Source organism: Epinephelus moara, chromosome 1 (assembly GCF_006386435.1).
Source record: "Epinephelus moara isolate mb chromosome 1, YSFRI_EMoa_1.0, whole genome shotgun sequence".
NCBI classification, from domain to species: domain Eukaryota; kingdom Metazoa; phylum Chordata; class Actinopteri; order Perciformes; family Serranidae; genus Epinephelus; species Epinephelus moara.
The window spans coordinates 7479534-7499056 of record NC_065506.1 but is presented as its reverse complement, the minus strand read 5'-3'; the positions used below and the strand labels follow the sequence as shown (position 1 = coordinate 7499056).

General features: G+C 43.1%; 1 protein-coding gene across 2 annotated transcripts in view; it reads right to left on the bottom strand.

Moving 5' to 3' along the window:
* znf536 (zinc finger protein 536) overlaps nt 1–10049 on the bottom strand; it is a 242856-nt gene extending 232807 nt beyond the window's left edge. The window contains exon 1 of one of the 2 annotated variants that reach the window (XM_050045695.1): nt 9487–10049. The gene's annotated coding sequence lies outside the window, so the exon portion shown is untranslated. Of the gene's footprint in view, nt 1–8718; nt 8993–9486 lie in introns of those variants that run through there. The other variant, XM_050045705.1, reaches the window with a different exon arrangement.
* Nucleotides 10050–19523: the final 9474 nt, after the last annotated feature.

Here is a 19523-nt window from a genome sequence, read left to right as displayed (position 1 = left end):
AACGCCAGACTGAGATGACCCCGCCCCCCGCCCCCCCCCCCCCCCCCCCCCCAAATACACACACACACACACACACACTCACCACACACAAACACACTCCCCCCTCCCTCGCTCAAAGTCATCAGATACAAAATGAGCATCCAGGCTAAAATGAGCAACGAATAATCACAAAATTCCCAATAGCCAAATATAAAATGTAAAATGACTGCCTTGATCAACTAGAGCCCAGTAATCTTTAGCGCCAGCCACAGCTGTACCACCACCACTGTCACTTGAAATAAAAACCTAAACCTTTCAGGGCTTTCGATTGAGTCTTTAATTCAGCCTGATGTGACATTAAAACCCTTTGGTTGACTTCCACTGGCTGTGACAAATGTACCAGCGCTTAATAGAGGTGTGCAGACAGGCCGGCATTTCAGTGACTTTTATCAAACCGAATTTATCAACGCGGGCTCCCAGGATCTGTGGCAGCAGCTTGTTGAGAAGGAAGCCTACAGATACCGTTAAGTACATCATCCCTCCTCTCTGTCTCTCTGTCTCGCTCCTTCTCCCCTTCTGCTCGCTGCGTTTCTCCCTAAGTGTTTTTTTCCCGCTCTGTCCTGTCATCACCCTGCCTACTGTATATTTATCTCTTTTCTCTACGGATCTACCTTTCCGTAGATGTGCTGCTTTGTAGGCTGATCAGAATGTTTTCTGATTGCCAGTTGTCAAGTTAAATATTTTTAAATTTTACCAATTAAGAGAACAAAAAAATCCTTCTACTGTGGGCCCAGGTGTAAAAGTCTTCAAGCAGCGCTTGTGCCGTCATGGACTACCGAAACTCTTCTCTGAAACTCCACTGAAACTATCAACATTGTTTTACACGTCACATTGTAAGACAAGACGTCACAATCATCTGATATTTAATAACAGATCAATATATGTGATACATAAATGTATCATTCTAACCAGTTTAGCTCAAAGGTGTTAATTCACCTGTGCTAGACGGTGACACTGGTGTGATTGTGTTCAACAGTTTCCTGCTAAAAATGAGATTTATATTTGCTCATAATATCACCATGAGTGGGACATAATCGTCTGGAGGAAAATGTACTGGTTTGACCACCAGGAGTTCAACTGAGGGAATGTTACAAGTAAAAGTAAACAAGGAATCTTGGAAATTTGATTTGTTTTTTTATCAGCTGATCTCAGAATCTGACGGTCGTTTACTGGAAATGGCAGAAAAGTTGTCTCTCCCTGCTGGTCACTGCTCTGCTGATTAACTTTATCCAGTTAAAGGACAGAAAGTGTTTATGATCACTCAAGAGCTTAGGCTTTGTTTCAACATTGGGGGGGGGCACATATGAAACAGCGGTTTTGGTGTCCTCCACCTGAATTTTTTTTGAGCATAAAAGCTAAAGTTCCAGCCAATTCACCAAATTTTGCCTTTTCTTTCTCAATCCAGGGTGGTCTTTCATTTTGTCAAAATAAAGGTCCGCATACTTTTATGTTTTAGAGAGGGACAGATGCACATGTTCTAAATATTGGGAGGGACGTGTCCCATGTGAAATCTACACCTATGCAACCACTTAAGGAAGCAGCTATGATGATTTGGAGGTGATTTCTGGTCAGTTTCCAAAAGCAAATTTACAAAGTTGGGCACTGAATCACGGCTCGCAGGGTGTGGTACGCAACAACTAATAGGTAACTTATTGTCATTTTTGGCAACAAGTCCAGAGTGGCAGATGGTCTAAATGAGAAGTGAGGAAAGAAGAAGAGATAAAAAAGAAATGATAAATAGGATAAATGAGAGATAAGAGTGGGAGAGAGAGGATGGAGAGATGACAGAGGCTGCGGCGGAGAGACCGAAGGAAAAAAGAGTGAAATGCTGGAGTGAGGAGTGCGATAAGGAGGCTTTTGAAGGGTCCTCTCAGATGCTGGCATTGCTCAGTTCAGCGCCGTCAGAGCCTCTGAGGTACTTGAACCTTGCCTGCCTTTCCTCCACCTCTCTGTAGAGCTGCTGCCCTGCAGCCACCTGTAAACCGCTTTGACACATGATCCACTCCCACGGATGTAGAGTGGAAACACACACACACACACACACACACACAGAGAACCACTGCTTACAGGCAGCTAAAGCGTGCACAAACGCTTTAATGCACCATCAGCATTTGGTTGTTTTTTAACATTAGCACTCGATTAACAACTGGCTGTCCCACTTTTGAATGGAGGAGCACTCACGGCAGAGACACGAGAGCTACCTAATAGTCTCTCTCATAACACGTTGATTAAAAAATGTAGTTCTTTTTTTTCCCTCTCTCACTGTCACTTTTAAGCAATAGATCCTTCAGCGAGACAAGACAAATAACCTGCTATTATCCATTGCCCTCACGTTGGCGTGAAAGTGGCACTAGGAGGATTTTAACCTTCACCTCCTGAAGGCTGAGGGAAACAGGACATGTTGGAATTTAATTAAGCAATTAGACGGATGCCTTGCCACAGCCACAAACAAGTGGCGGGCCGAGAGAACGGCAACTTTTAGGCACACATGCAAACACACGTAAAGATATTTGTGAATCAGACAAATTATTACAAGAAATGCAGGGGGTTCCCAATTCACATGTAAATACACATCCATATGTAATAAAAAGCACCACTCAGTCACTGTGCGTAAGCTCTAAGCTGCCCGACCAACCACAAAAAAAGAAAAGTGGAGACTAAAAAAACGACGGCTCCTGATTAAGCATTGTCAAAATATTTGCGACTGAGGAATTCCACCAGGCGAGCGCAGAATCGGCTCCTCTACAAAAGAGCCATCTTCCCTGAGTAACAAGTAGGTGCAATGAGTGTCGACAGAAGAGGAGCTGAAATCCCCCCCGGGCTAGAGAATATCCCGCTATTGTAGTCTTAACCCGCGAGACCTGGCGGGGAATGTACAGCTTTCACAGTCACTTCTCATCCTATTTGTAGCACTGCCGCTGATGTGCGAGCGCCTGGGCCAGAGCAGGTCACCCACCCCCCCCCCCCCCCACACACACACACACACACACACAAACACAGATTTTTTTTATTCTATATCTCTCTGTCTTCTTTACACCTTCAGTACCTTTCCCCTTTCACACCTCCTTAAAACTCTTTTAAGAAATGAGTCCAACAAATATTTGAGGGGGCATTCATCTACATCGTGTTATTTTCTCTCTCTACCCCCACACCCTCACGCCAAACCACTTTTTTCATCTCTCTTTTTGTATTTTTTGTTCCACGAGGCAAGTTTCATTAAAGATCCAATTATGCAAATCAGGTGCTGGAGAGGCAGTTGAATATGCACTATAATGGTGTACAGTAATCGTTCGACACAATATACGGCATCCGGGGCCAGATTTACGAGCGCAACAGAACTGCAACGCCTCCGTCCTTTGGTGAAAACCTCTTGATCATAATTAAAGGTGCAGGAGTTCTCTCCAGCATCCTCACACCCTCCCCCTTTTCTCCCTCTTTTTCCTCTACTGTTTGCCTCTCTTCCTCTCCCTCCATCTTGTGCTACTTTGGCGCGCTCATTAGCAGAGGTCTGGGAAGTTTACAGAGGTCACATCCGAGAGGTAGAGCAGCTAAAGAGCAGACATGACATGTGCGATGCGGTCGGTGGTGGTATGTGAAGTGGGTAATAGACATAACCTGCCTCTCACACACACATATATAACCTTCCATCTCATCAACACTGGAGGTATTTACCACTGTCTTAGCTGAGCGTGGCTGAATGCTAAGCAGTAGCAATTCTCTGCTTCAGGACCTCTGATTGATGTGTGCTTGCCTGTTTGTGTTAAGCTGTTGTCTACGGAAATGACACAGCTGAAAAAGTGGCACCGCTCAACACATCAAAAGGGGAAACGGTCCTGACATTGCATGACACATCCTTAAATCCCAAATGCTAACGAACTTCTAGGAAATAAATACCAAACTAAAGCCAAACTCAATAATGCCTTAATGCCAAGGGGGCTCAGCGGGGAAGCCGGGGCAAACAAAGGAGGAATATCACGGGTTGTGAGGATAAGGTGTTTTACTTTTTTTTTTCAGGACACATTCCTTGTTGGTGTTACGTGAGCGCCAACTGATTACACAGACAGAGAGAAGGCAAGGCCAGAGCATCGTCCGGACACTGGACTTCCTCAAGGCTAAGCAGCTAAACTAGCCCCAAAAACACACACACAGTATACGGGTTCATGTGCACATACACACACTATTGCAAACTCACACACGCACCAACCTGCCGGCATGCACATTCTCAGGCTTATTTAACTAAATCTGGTACTGAAAACAGCGACACGATTGTGATGGAGAAAAAGATTTTGAAAAGAACAGATCCTCCTTGCGCCCACTTCTGTGCCCACCTCTCCCTCTGAGACCACTTCGACCTCTCTTACCATCCAGATCTCACCCCGTCCTCAACCCCCACCACCCTGACTCCCCCGGCTGCCCAGACAGGCAGACGCTCCTTGTGATGGCACCCCAGCATGAGAGGACTGAGTCAAGCCTATCTGTCAGCGCCTCATCTGCCCCACACTCTTTATTCTTAGATCAAACTGACGTCCACGATTACCCCAACTCATCCACCCCACTGCTTCTCCATCCCTGAAACCCCCCCAGTCCTTATCAAGCTCTCAGGGTGAAGAACATACCGGGGAAAATATACACTCAGGCTCATGAGTACAGGATGAGACATTCACAGACGCACACAACGGGAAAACTGTACATAAACTCTCAGTTAAACAATGATTCAATAAAGCTGATCATTCACACAGCGAGATTTTAATTGATGCTATATTCATTTCTGCATAATGGTATCTTCTATATTCCCTATTGCTTTTTATATTATTCAATAACTGAGTCATTCTTCTACAGTCAGTTTTGCTTTGGTCCTAATTTCTAACAAAAGCAACATGTTCAATTTACAGTTGAATACGATATAACTGCAACACTTTTGGACATCAACACCTCATGCAAAGGGTTACATTTTAATCATCCATTTACAAATTCATCTCACAAGTTGAGATCCTAAAAAGGCCTGATAATGACCAAAGGTCAGTGGCACTAAGTTCACAAAACTTTCAGGTCATTCATGCCCCCTGCGATTTATCACCACAGCAGTTAAATCATAATTGCTGTTGCTTATAGAAGTTTGACATCGCATCGTGTGGGCCGGTGGTGTCGGGAAAAAAAAATCTAATCTAGCAATTTCGATGACAGGAATTCAAACAAATGTGATAAAAATCTCAAGGTTTGAGGTTTCTGTCTAATGTGTGTAATCTAGCGTGTGATGTTCTGTGGTCAGGGCAATCTCTTCTTGAGTTCACATCCCACATTTCGATTCGATGCTTTTGATTGTGAGTGTGTGAGCATGTGTGTGTGTGTGTGTGTGTGTGTGTGTGTGTGTGTGTGCGCGCTTGTCATATTAGCCTCGCGCGGCAACTGCGAGCCCAGCTCGCCAACATCTTCGCCTGTCTGGCTTGAACTCTGGAGATCAAGGTCATGGAGCTACAAGGCTCAACCCAGACTAACGCCTGTGTGTTACAGCCCCTTTAACACCCTCCTTGCCCCCCGCGGGACACAGATATACACAGACACACTGGAATGCTGCTGCCTTGCACTGTTGCCTGTGTGAAGAGGGAGCAGATCAGAACCAGAATGGAAATGAAGGAGTGACACCAGTATCCACAGCCTTCACCCAGTAGGTAACGGAGAGAAAGAGAGTGAGAGAGAGAGAGAGAGAGAGAGAGAGATGGGGGGTTCTTTCACAATGACTGCACATATCAATTAATGGCTGGCTGATGAGCAGAGCTGGCCTGATCTGGCCTGCCCACCACCGCCCTGATCCCAGCGGACTGGGAGCCCTGGCCTCGCAGCCTGTACAGCTGGAGCCCTCTCCCCTATAATTACATGAGAAGGGGATCAACTAGCCACAGAGAGGCTGCCTGTCTGACTGTGGACTGCACTATGTTGCAGAAGCATACATCACTGACTATGGTACAGGATGACTTGAATTATGTGTTGTCCGATTGATTATACACACATATTTCATGTACTGCTAGATTATGTAATTTATGCGACCACTTCACTGTGGGTTTGTGTGTTTTTGCGATGGCACTGCTGCTCATGTGCTGCCTTCTTTATGCGCATTTGTTAAATGAGTGTGTGATTTTTCATACTGTTTTTTCTGTCCTTTTTTTCAAAAAAAAAAAAAAAAAATCTGATTGTGTACATGTCAACGTGCAAATAATTCACCGGGTGTCGGACTGACAACGCGGCGGCTTCAGTCGAGTGGGTCTACTCCACGGTGAACCGAGTGGCTGACTGACTGACTGACAGCCTGGTGAAAAGAGGACTGATTTGATGCCATCCTTTGCATGCCATGCTCCTTCTCCGTCTCCCCACCACCACCACCCCCCCTTGTCTCTCTCATCACTCCCTCCACCCTTGTTTTCAGCTGAGAGATGTGTATCGCCGCAGTCAGTCACGGCCCGCGGCCCCCTTAGCAACACTGACACGGGCACAGGTGGGAAAGCAACTAATGCGAGATCAACCAATAACACCGCTACAGACCGGCTCCCGAGGACAGATTTTGAGCTCTGTCGATCAGAAAGTTGCAGCTCAGGAAAATGCCAAAAATACTTGTGCTGAACGTGTGTGGCTTTTTGCTGTAATAAATCTCACACTCACTCCAAAATCACATCCATAAATGATGCGAATTTATCTTTTTGACTTGACATGAAGTGAAGATAAATAATGCTTGCATATTTTATAAGAATAATTATTTGAATGACAACAATTAATTGGATAATTCGTTAGTGAAAGGTATGTAATATTAAAACGCAACCTGACTGGTAGATGGATGCAAAAAATCAGAAGTAGGCCTGATGAATATTAAATAAATTGCTAACACAAACCACTGAGGCCTTGACACCAAATTCACTACATAAATTCCTTCAACAGGCCAGTCTGCAAAGCAAGGCCTTTTCTTAAACACAGCGTCTCTTCCCAAATATTTTCACCCGAAAAGAATGACAACATTTCAACTTGTAGCAGCGCAGAGAGGTCCAGGAAAGGGCAAGCAGGTCTGTGAGGCAGCCTGAACTGTCAGAGGAGCGGGGACACTTCTCCATTTGCTATTGCATCTCCAATAAGGGAATGAAAGGAGCTGACAAAAAGGGTTTACGCCCAGACACTATTTCAGACATAATATCCGCCCTGTGCATACCATTAAACAATGACAGCATCTCAACTCACACAGTACATCTATTTATCCCCTTTCCTTGCACAATGAATATGAGGAAGAGGCAACATTTTTTTTTGGCTCAAGACAACTTTAGGGAAGGTTAGAGAAACAGTGGGAAACAACGTGATAGACATTGTTGAGTATTTTAAGAAGGATGACATGTGTCTTCACAGCCATTGTGCAGAGCTGGTAGCTGTTGGAAGTGGCTGGATAACCCAGGTCAGATCACTCAGGGGTCAACTCGACTTCCAAGAAAAGGTCCTCCCCACCCAAGACGCACGGTGAGACAGAGGCTTTAAATGGGATTACAAGCCTCATCCCTGGTGCCACATATTACAGATAATTCAATACTGTAGCCATCATTTAAGCATAAATTCGGACATGTGAGACTCGATGTGGGAATTCGGCAGCCGGTTAGAGATTTTTTTCAGCGCACGGAGCGCGCTCAACCTGCTGGATCTTTAGGATACCCTAAAAATAAACATCCTGTGGTAAATTTAAAGAAGATAACGCGGAAACTCCTGAAAGCACGAGTGCAATGGCATGTCATACACCCGACCTCTTCCGTCCCCCGGAAAAATATTATTGGCTTATGGGCTCCGTCATTTTATATTTCCACAGTAACGGATATCTATCAGCCTCCTGTAGCCTTTAACCGAGTCGCTCTAACTTTCTCCCCCTGTCTTATAAAAACATAAACAAAAAACGCACATTCCCCTCCACCAAGAGCGACTCAGGTCCCCAAAAAATGTCAATTTCCCCGCTGCTAAGATGAGTGTTTACCCCCCTCGTCTGAATACCATCGTAACGTCTCCTCAAAGCATAATGCAGGGGCTGCTTATTCATAAGAGAGGTCGATCACTGCACAAAATGGCAGGTCTCACCGGCTCTTCTTCCATCTCACAAGTTTTGACACATGGTGGCAAACGCGCCGGTAAACTTGAATCGCCCTCGTGCACTCTTTCAGCACAAGTGCGGGTATCGGTAGAAAGTTTTTGGTGCACACTCTTACCGGGAACACGGCTGGACTTTTCTAAAAGTCTCACACTGTATCGCTGATCTGTATGCGCAATATTGCAAAGCCGTGCGCCCGAACGCCTTTTACGCATACGCGGTGTTAACGGAGTAAAACATGCAACCGTAAAGAAAACTTATAATAATGTATTTTCTGCTGGAATAAAAAAAATGTGTTTTGCTCCGCGTTGAGTTTCAAGGTGTCGAGCATCGCAGTCCATGTCTTGGTCCCAGCTGTTATTTTGTTGCAGTTTTTTTACGATCGTCACTTGCTCCGGATAATTGCACTGTTATTTTCTAATCATGATTGGGGAGACATCAGGGGCCCCCGTTGTGATGCACCCGCACAAACAACCCCAATCCTCCCCAAAACTGACTTCCCAGCGAGTAATACACTTCAAGCCCCCAGCAAAACCCCAAGTCGTGTACTATAAGCTCCACACACTTCTTCTTACCTTTTAAATTTGGCGAAGCGCCGGCTAACTCCTGCGCGTAAACGATGCGTTGTGAGAGATAGTGTTCATTGAATAATGAGGCATGTCCATATGATTTGACCGGATCATATTCTTGTCGGATGACGGGGGTGTTGAAAAGTGCGCTTCGGACCTGTTAAAGACTGTCCACTCCTCGATCCCTGTCCCTACAACTGCTCCCTGCCGCGCATCCTGAGTTTGAAATGTAAAATACGGCTTTATTACTTGTCTCTCTTCTTGCCTTTCTGCCCCTCTCTGTCGCTGTCCGCTAAAGGTAAACGTTTGCATTGATGCCGATCGCCAGGCATCAGCATATTCCCTTCATCTTTCAGCTTGGACTCCCCCTATCTGGTAGGTGAAATGCATTGTACCGTTAAAAAGGCACTCCATTGTAGAAAGCAGAGCCGACTGGCTGGATACAGCCCGGGTCTTGCGGTATTCGCCGTTGACGGGGGATAAAAAGCAGCTGATGCACAGAAGCTCGTTTAAAGAAATAATCCCCTCATCATTACATTTCCTATGGCAGCGTGGCAAGAGAAAAAGCCGATTCCCGACCACCTTAGTTTGTTTCTGACCTTGAACTGCCCACAAACACTCTTTTATTTAAAAATCTGCCCCCTGTACATAACCATTCACACACAGCCAGCCTCGCCGCTTAGGCACCGTGCGTTAAAAAATGGACTTGGATAACAACCCCTCCATGTAAAGACACCCAGGTCACAAATTACTCCAAAAAGTGGAATTCCTTACCTTTCAAGTGAACTGTTTCGAGTCTTTTTCCTCTTCTCCTCGCCTTAAAAGAACTCCAGGATAAATGAGTGTTGCCTCCTGTGCGTCCTGAGCGTCAGTCACCGCTTAAGAGAAGTAATGAGTGATAAAAATGACGCTCATCTATCTGCACTGTAACCTTGTGGCGTATTTAATGTAAATAAGCCCCGTTGTGTTGCCAATCCCCATGCATACAAACGCAAAACCGCTCCTCAGGGACTCGCTTTTGCCTTTTTTCCCCCTCTCTCTCAATGTATTGACGATTTATTCTTACTGCCTGGGAGCGCAATAGGGAATGAACATAATTATTTGAAAATATGATATATCAATAATGCGACTGCTCCAATTTGTGAATGAATGCATTTCTACACACCTCTCTGAAGAATTTTAAAAGCGACCACTCTACAAAAGAAGCAAATACTTTTTGTTTTTTTGGGGGGATATTCCAGCAGGACCCCTAAACTTGAAGTTGGCACAACTTTTTTTGCGACGCGTAAAAAAAACCACACGACAAGAAGACGTCCCGCATAGGCCGAACTGTTTCTTGCAACTAAAAGCTCTCTTGCGGAATGGTTTTGATATATTATGCTTCTATAGGGGGGTGGAAGAGACCGAATAATGCAATTATAGATTCAGTGTCCCAGCGTTGACAAAAGACAGGACTTCAATAGAGGCTTTGTTATGGGATTATATAATGATTATGGGGTAATTATGGGAACGGTTTGGTAATAATAAAAAAAGTATCAAGTGCTCTCTTGCAAGGACAGCTTGTTTTCTATAATGTAAGCGCATGAGTAGAGGAGTGTGATAAGACAGACAGACGGTGCTGCTGACAGCTAGTGGCAGGATGACGGCAGACAGCCCCGATTATTCAAAATGTCGAACCGAGAGACACATTAATGCCACTGACTGAGATGCTATCAAATGTCCTCAGAACCGGACATGGGCCCACAATGGAATATCTCGGGGTCATATTCATAGCAGCCCTGTGCGTAACGACTCCCACCCCCACCACCATCACCACCCTCCCCAAACACACACACACACACGCACACACACCCGCCCTCATCATCCTCTCTCCGCTTGTGCCATGCTGTATGTGTCAGAGGGAGAGAGGGAGAGGGAGATACACACATGTAAATGGTCACTCAGACAGAGAGCACATGACACTCCATCTGTGGGTGAACATAATCAAATAGAATTATTATTATTATTATAATCACATTTAGGGATGTATTGCAGTCTGTATATAAAAGTTTTTCATCAAAAACTGCTGGTCAGAGAAAATATTGACTCATTTTTGTACCTTTTTGCACATGTAATAATTATCAGGAATATTAATAATAAGATGACTTACTATTATCTGACTCTTTTTGTTGTCACTTATATTAATAATATTTATGTATTTTTGAAGATTTTCACACTGGTGAGTGTGTGTGCAACTGTGTGCAGCTGTGTGTATGTGTGTGTGTGCGTGTGTGTGTTCTGTGAGACATTAATAGATAGCCTAAATATCTGCTTTCTTCCCCTTCCCAGACAAAACATGTCTTCCTCTTTAAAAGATACTCCACATTCATTATGCACTATGAAAATCAGATTCTCATGCTGCTCCTTTAAATGGTTATATGGAATTCAGTTTGATGTGTATGAAATTCTTTTTTTCTTTCCTTCTTTTTTTTGAGCATTTTCCAAAATAAAATAAAAAAAAAGTTTCCCTCCCCTAAAGAAATTAGCATAACCATTCCCCATCAATAATATGGCTATCTCTATGGGAGTGATAGCAGCAAGCAGTAGGGGTGTTCCTTTTGCCGATTCTCCATGGATCAACAGCGCGTCATCAGCTCCTTTTGAACTTGTTATAGCAAGTCAAGTGATTCTTTATCGGCTGACAGCCCTGACAATGCATCGGGGATGGGAAAGCAGGTCAAAAGGAAGTTGCCATATGGACTTAAGCATGCAAATTTCTAACAATACATAGCACCGAGGGTTGTACTCTCACATGCACACCACCATATATTTGTAAGTAGCCACGCAAAAGTGTTTGCCAGCTGTATTGTATGGGCTGACATTTCTCTCAGTGGCTTAAATTAATTGTATGCCGAGTATGAAACTAATTTAAGCTGCATAAGGATATTAAAGCAAATATAAATGCATTTTGTGAAAATGTAAATAGCAGTGGTTCCTGTTGCCTTCTGCTGATCACTGACAGGGGAGTGAACCCACCTGTATATTAACTAAGGGGATTTGAATGATTTTCAGCATCGGTATTATACAAATGAATGATATTTATTTGTGTTCACAGGCGAGTGTGCAGCTTTATCTGCCATTTAACATGTTCATAAAACTTAATCTAAGTCCTAAAGTCCTTTAGGCTGCTAAACCTAATTGCAAGAAGCACATTTATGAATTTTTGATTTCAGAGTACTGTATGCGAGCGATGGACATTGTAAAGACACACAGGAAAAGGTCTGACAGTAATTTGCAACAGGTGCAACAGCATCAGATTCATTTCTGTTAGCCCTGAGAACTGTTTTACTTCTCCATTTGCATTAAGGCTTATAAATGAATAGTCCCACGCTTTGCTCTTATTGATTATACTTCAGTGGGTAAATTAATGTCACACATTTTAATGTTTTTCAAATCTGAGTCTATACAGCGCAGCAGATAAATGCAGCAGTTGTAGTAGTGACCCACATTTTAACCTACTGATTGGGCTTTTCAGCATGCTATTAAGTTTTATTCAAAATGAATGGGAATTGGTAAGTAGGCAGGGAAGTTAATATATCAGAAAGAGAGAGACAGAGATTTGGTGCCGTACTGCGTATCTGTTCAAGTGCACGGCCTGTGTTTGTGTGTGTGTGTGTGTTTGTGCTGAAGGGATGGGAGGCAGAGAGGGAGTGTTGGCCGCCAGTCCTGGGAGGGTCATCACTGCCTTATTACTGCCATGTTAGTGACTAGCAGCTGAAGATGGCTCTGCTCCCTGCCCCTCTGCTTGGGAGTCATCCAAGACAGCGTGCTCCAAAAACAGACCGGCCACTGTTCACTTCTCAGATAGATTAAGATGTTATTCCACTGCTCTGGCCATCTCTATCTGACTCTCTGTGTCTCTTTCCCCCTCACTAGACCCAGATTTACAACACGCCCGCCTGTTCCTCAATGTCTCTGGAGGCCTTATTGCTAATTTCGACTATTAGCGAGTAGACGAAACAATCTAAGAGCATGGGTGCAACATGATAGCAAGCTTTTCATGCTGTTGTCTGTAACAGTTTAGGGGGAACTACCAAATGATGTAGTTGGGGGTGAGTATGTGCATATGGCAAGTTAGTGTGTGCCTCTGTGTTTGTGTCTGTATGACTGCATGCATCTTTAAAGCCAGATATTATGCCCAGTTTATATTTAAATGCAAACACAGCGGAGACTTTGGCTTCCCCCAGAGGAAAAGAAATGCTTTTCTTTACTTCAAATTGAGTTTCTCAAAGTCTAATTTGTAGCAACCCTTTGATGAACAAATGTTTTCAGACTATCCTGCTTTAATGAAAAGGGAGTGAGTGCAATTTTAAACAATCCGAAGCTCTGAACCCTCTGTGACTGTAAACTTTAAAAATTAAACTTTAGAATTTGTATCAATTACACTTTCAAGTTCTGACAGGGCCTTAAATAAGAGCCAGGAGCGCTGGCGATGGAAAACGTTTACCACACCAGATTCATTTCCACTGCAGTCGTCTCCTCTATTGGTGACATCAATCCCTCATGTGAGGCATTTAGGTTTTCAACAAATACACACTAAATACACACTACTGTCTCAGGCTCTCCCTTGATGACTGGGGTCAATGAGTGTGCATGTTTGTCAGCTCGGATCGTTAATGAAACGCTCACACAAATACAGCACAGGCAAATATTTACAGCCCAGCCTGGAGATTTCGTCACAGACAAATCTGTGATTCTTCAGGAAGCACTGTATTTCTTTATTTGCCAGGACAGAGCGTATACTCAAGATCAAACTTGTCTGGGCTTGATGAATGCGGAAGAGCAGGAAGTATACTGCCTTTGACTTATAACCAGTGTGATTTTAATTTAAATCATATGAATCAACGTCTGCCCAGAGCAGAAATAAAATATTTCTAAATGAAAACATCTGACTCTAATTGATTAAGAACAATGATCAGCATAGTATGTCTACAATATCCATGTTCTGATACTGATTTGAATTGTTTTTTGTCCATGGCTGAGGGAAAAGGAACTGCTGTGTGTTTATTGCACGCATGTGTTTGTATATCTTTACTTAGATGTTTGGAAATACCTTCAGAGCTGCAGTTAGTATAACCCACTGATCTGCATTTATCATAGATCATCAGGTTTTCGTTTTTCGGAATCTTGTATGTAGCACTTGGGGGACAAAAACTGGGGCTAATCATTACATACATGTATGTGTGTGAATGCATGTTGCTATTTTGTGCTCCTGAAAAGAGAAGGCAATCAGTGCCAGAAGTGCATAATACCAAACTTATTGATGATGGATTCCTTTCTTAGTGACAGCCAGGAGTTGACAATTAGGACAGCACCTAATGCCTGGTTCACACTACACAACATTTCTGTCTGTTCTGACAGTCACTATGTCACATTAGGCGATTGTGGAGTCATAAAATCGTGCCATGACTGGGCCGACAGACATGACAGACGACACAATGGTCCACACCAATCATCCCCGGTCGTCTTTCATGACGTGTGTGATGTCATCGGGTTATTGTTGTCCTATTTTTATTATTATTACTATTATTTCAGTCACTGTGTCTGTTCATGTGCCAGCCGAAATGTTGTTGTAGTAATGTTAAAACTGCCACTAGATGTCAGGAGCTACAATTGAAGTACTGTACGCAAACATGCACGTCACTGAATCCTCCACAACAAGTTCCTGCAAATGTTTCACAATAAAAGCCTATTTAGAAAACGAAGGGATTCTCTCAACTGAAGTTATAATGGGCTTTTAATTTGAAACAGATACAGGAAGTGTTGAGTTTGAAATGACGGCGCAATGCATTAACTTTATCAAGGCAAACGGGAGCTGATCAAAAGTAAAAATATCAAAATACAGAGGGAATAATAAATAATGACGCGTTTATAAGGTAGTCTGTTTCAAATGAAGCTGGTAGCCTCTGCAGTTGTGGTAAGTAAAAGCCACTATTTTTAAATTTTCTTACTCTATGCCCGTCTCCATTCTAAAATAAAAACATTCTTTGCTAGCCTGATGCTAATAGCAGCACTCACCGGGCTGACAAAGTGCCTCTGCTGTTTCACCCCATCATTTTCCCCTTTTTAATCTGTTGTGGTAACGTCTTTAGAGGAAATGTCAAAAAGGCTGGGGTGCTGTTGATATACAGTTGTCTACGGCAGCAGATCGCTCTGTGTTCGCTCAGTCATCGACAAAAATAAAATCAAACATGCTGGACTTTCTGTTAGAACGTCGTGAGGCATCCCAGACGTGGCGTCGGTTGTCGTGTCCTATGACACACTACACAAGGTGAAACGATGGATAATCGTGTACGACACTTGTTGTTCACAAACCATGCCGACACCATACATCGCTGTGTCAGGCTAGAATCATTAGCCAATGGATTCTGATAAGGCCGCAGCTTTCAATTATTTAATTGGATAAGAAATACTTTTGCTCAATTAAAAAGCAATAGTGAATATACAAAAGAGAAAACAAGACAGTCTCTTTAATGAACAACTAAACAGTTTGCTTTTTAGAAAAATCAAAATTTTTATAGCTTAAATTGCAACAATAATTTGGCTCCAATTGTTACACCATGTGATTTATTGATTTATTGGGGTATTTTATGCATCGCTGTGAGGGGAGAATTGTAGGTGTGTGTGTGTGTGTGTGTGTGACCATTGTAATAACATATATAAAGCTCAGGCTTTTACAAATTAATAGCTGCATTTTTTTTTTTTTTTTTTGGTTTTGTTTTGTTTTCTGTGGTTGTATATAAGTTAGGTAAGTTTTGCCCAAGAAAATGAAAAGAATCTAAAATACTGCAGACTGCAAAAGCCTAACCTGACACCATACTGATTTACATTCTTAAGAGGGAAACTGCTGAATTTCAGCCAGCTTTGTGTCACTACAGTGCGGGCAGTTTGTACCGATGAATGGTGTTTGGCTTTCCTCTGTACTGCCCGGAGCTCACCGCGCTCATCCAGGGGCCTCCCAGTTTCATGTTGCCCAGTGGAGTTTTGCCAGTGGATGAGCAACCAGGTCTCACTCTTAAGTCGCCAAAACCCACCAGTTGGTCAGTGACTTCCAGCGTCAGAATAAAAAGCCATCTTTTCACGTCGGCATGATACATGGCCAGTTGCTATTATTATTTCACGGCGCAGAGCGCCATCAGGAGGAAATGTGGCATGACAATAACGAAAGTTGAGGTAGCAGAAGTCCAAGTAGGGTGGGCAGGTGGTTGTAACTTTCACCTGGGAGGTTGGTGATCACTTCCCACAAGATTGTAAAGTCAAACCCTGTTCTTTTTTTCCTTAACCCAACCATGTTCCATATGCGAGTGTTGGCAAAATGTAATCATGTGTGTTTGTTGTTTAAGTTAAAAAAAAATGTGTGGTGCTGTACCAACATAGTGCGTTTATTTTCAATAAGACCGTGTGCAAACTGTACATTTCCTGTGAAAACGGAAATCTGTTTTGTAGCATGTACAGTAACGGGCAGAATTTGACACGGGGTCCCAAAACGTTAACAACCGACGTACCTAAGGTACAGCTTGCACGTCATATGTGGAGGTAGAAAGTCCACCACCAAACGTCAATATGTGACGAGGTTTGAGTGAGAATGTGTTGGCATTAGCAGGGAGTTTCAGGTGCTGGCAGCCTGGAGGGTGGCTGAAATTAATGTTTCTGACACATCTGCTTCGTGAACTTCTTTTGCTCTCCACACTGACTTAGGGTGACCAGGTGACCAGTGATTGCACAGCATTTTTATCCCTTTTCCCGTGTCCCACATATGGGCTTTTTTGATTGGCTCTATTTTTCAAAATTCAAACCACTGCAGGACAGACACTTTTCTAAAATCTGGCCTCTATCCAATGGCTATGAAGAAAGCAGGGAAGGTTGTCATCACAGGTCTGTGTTTGATGTCAATCAAACTACCCACATGAGGGTCAAGTGCAGGTGAACCTGTCACTGTCGTATACACTACATCTAGACTGCATTAGTCTACTGGAAAGTTAGTCAACTGGAAAATTGCGATGGAAGGTACCACAAAGAAAAATAAATGTAGTCACAGCAAAGACTAGGAAACTACTAATAACTAGGTGAAGGTGGTGGAAGGTGATTCTGAGAGAGGTTTTTGCAAAATTGCCAGAGCTGGGGGATATGATGTGGAGCGACACATTACATCAAATATTTTAGACTACCTGTAAACTCAACATGTCCCACACAAACACACTCTTCTCCCCATACTCAGTTTGTTAGGATCTGGTCTCCCTACATAGGCTGTTAGGCTACCTGCTTACGACCAAAGTCTGCTCAAATGTTATTGGTCAGTACTACTTGGACTACAAATGAACTACAAACAGGAACTCAAATGCTTTCAATACTAAAGTCTTGTCCCATTGCTTACATATTCTGCATATATGCAGACGTGTGTTTATAGAGATTATTAATTCACTAATACCCTAATTTGGCCCACCAAATCCAACTATTTGGTTAATCAATCACCCAAACCTGACCTTCAAACTGCCAACTTTATGCATTATAGTAGCATAATTGTCAGGACTGAGACAGGGACTGAGTGCCAAGGTGCTCTCCAAGACGTGTATGTTTGAGAGTGAGAGAGAAAGGGACAAAGACACAGAGACAGAGAGAGAGGAAGACAAGGTAAAAGTTGGAGTATTGTATGCACTGTTTCTAAGTTATTAATAACTTACTCAAAATGCTGCTTTGCCACTTTATGACCTGCCCAAATCCGGGATACATTCTAGTAAGCTTACGTGAAACCGACCCAGCCTGGGTCCTGCAGGTTGTTGGTTGGCCCGCACATCATTTGTTAATTATCATAAATGGCATTATTTTGCCCTAATAATTATTAATACCATAAATAATCAGTATTGGGCAGTAACACATTACGATAATAATATTACTTTTTCCAGTAACAAGCAGTGTAACTACTTACTGATAAAATTTCAGTAATAGTAATAGTTACCCCAAAACCAAATGTCATGTTACGTTAGTTTTGTTATTGCTCCACCACTGGCTCATTGTACAACAGTCACTTCACAGGATTCTTTTTTGTAATCATTGCGCTGCGCACGCTAGTCACAAAGCAGCAAGCTATTTGAAAAATGGAAACACTTACCTTAAGTGGCTGGTAATATTCCGGTTACTTTGATTTTCAGAGGAAAGATGACAAGAACACTGTTGCTGCAGGTAGTGGTGCTAAAACTCTTTCCATTGTGAAAAACATGTCCTCAAACCTCCACAACGTGAAGCTCCAGGAAATACACCCCACCAAAGGTGAGCCATCCATGGACATTAGCCGTAGTCCTACACTGGCTAAACAACCAAAACTGGATTTTAATCGTGGGCAGCAGGCTATTAGTGAAAAACTAATGTAGCCTGTGGCTGGATATGTGGTGGATGAAATGTTGCTACACGACTGTCTCTCCATATTTCAGGCAGATCCTTGTGAAAACACAGGCAACAGAAGACCCCAGGTAACAAGACAAAAAGAAAACAAAACAAAACAGCTATTTAGCCATAGCTACACTATCAGGCCATTATGACATTATAGGCACACATAAGAAGGCTTGAATTTTGAAGAGATATGCAATTACCATTATTGTGGGGTATAACAGAAAAGTAATATATAAAGTATTGTAACGCATTACTGTTGATAGGGAGTAATACATAAAATAATAATATTACCTTTGAAAAGAGTTACATCTTTAGAGTCAGAGCACAACACTGGAAATAATACACTAATGCAGTCTGGTTTGGAACCCATAGCATTATACACATTTCTCCTTGTTGCATTTAGGATTGCTTGAAATATGACATACGCGTTTAGACCGTAGCTGAAGTTCCCTTTACAGCAAGCCAATTTCCTGGGATTCCTGGGATACTGTGCCTTTGCTCCTGGGACAGAAAATGCCTAACTTTTAGGAGAAATATTCCACATCCCCAACAGTAAAATGTCATACTTCATCTTGACAAGGACCCACCTCACAGTTCATTCAACTCACCCTCAGTGACAATATTTGAACACTGTCATCTTTTGGAGAATCGTGGCAGATTCCAGATTTGACTCAACTTTCTGATTAGTTGGTCAGTCAGTTGTTGCCCTTCGCTTCAGAGCTTGATCTGCCTTTCCCCTCTGGGTAGGCACTCTCATGCACTACCACTCGCTGTCTCCTGTCCTCTCACCTTTCCACCAGAGTCCATATTTTCTGGATAGTGTGCTATCATATTTTACTATTACCTATCAATTGGTTTCTAATCGCAGTAACGAGGCAGCTAGCTGGCTGGTGACAGAGCACTAACGGCCTCGCAGGGAACATTAAGGAGGCTGGGTTATGCTGTGGGCCGTTAACTACCTACAGGCACTGGCTAATGGCTCCAAATGACCTCCTCAGTGGCTATTAGCACATAATTAGAACCTGCAGACCAGTGGTGACCTCCGCCGGACACACGTGATTACTCCTCTCCCCCTGTGTTCTCCCATACTCTCCTGCTCTTTCCTTCTTTCCTTTCCTTTCCCTTTCTTCTCCTCATCTCTCCACCTCTTTCTTGTCCATTCCTCCTTCTTGTTTCCTTTTCTCTAATGCTCTGTAGGATTACATTGACTCCCTGGTGGGAAGACTACCACTAAAATTAATCTCTTTATAGTGCCCCAGTACAAAAATACTCCACCATACTGTAGGTCCTGGGAAATTGCATTAAGGGAGAATATTCATTGCTACATTCATACAGGGTCTGATTATTGGTATAAAACGGTTTCAGTGTCAGAGTAAATTTAATCA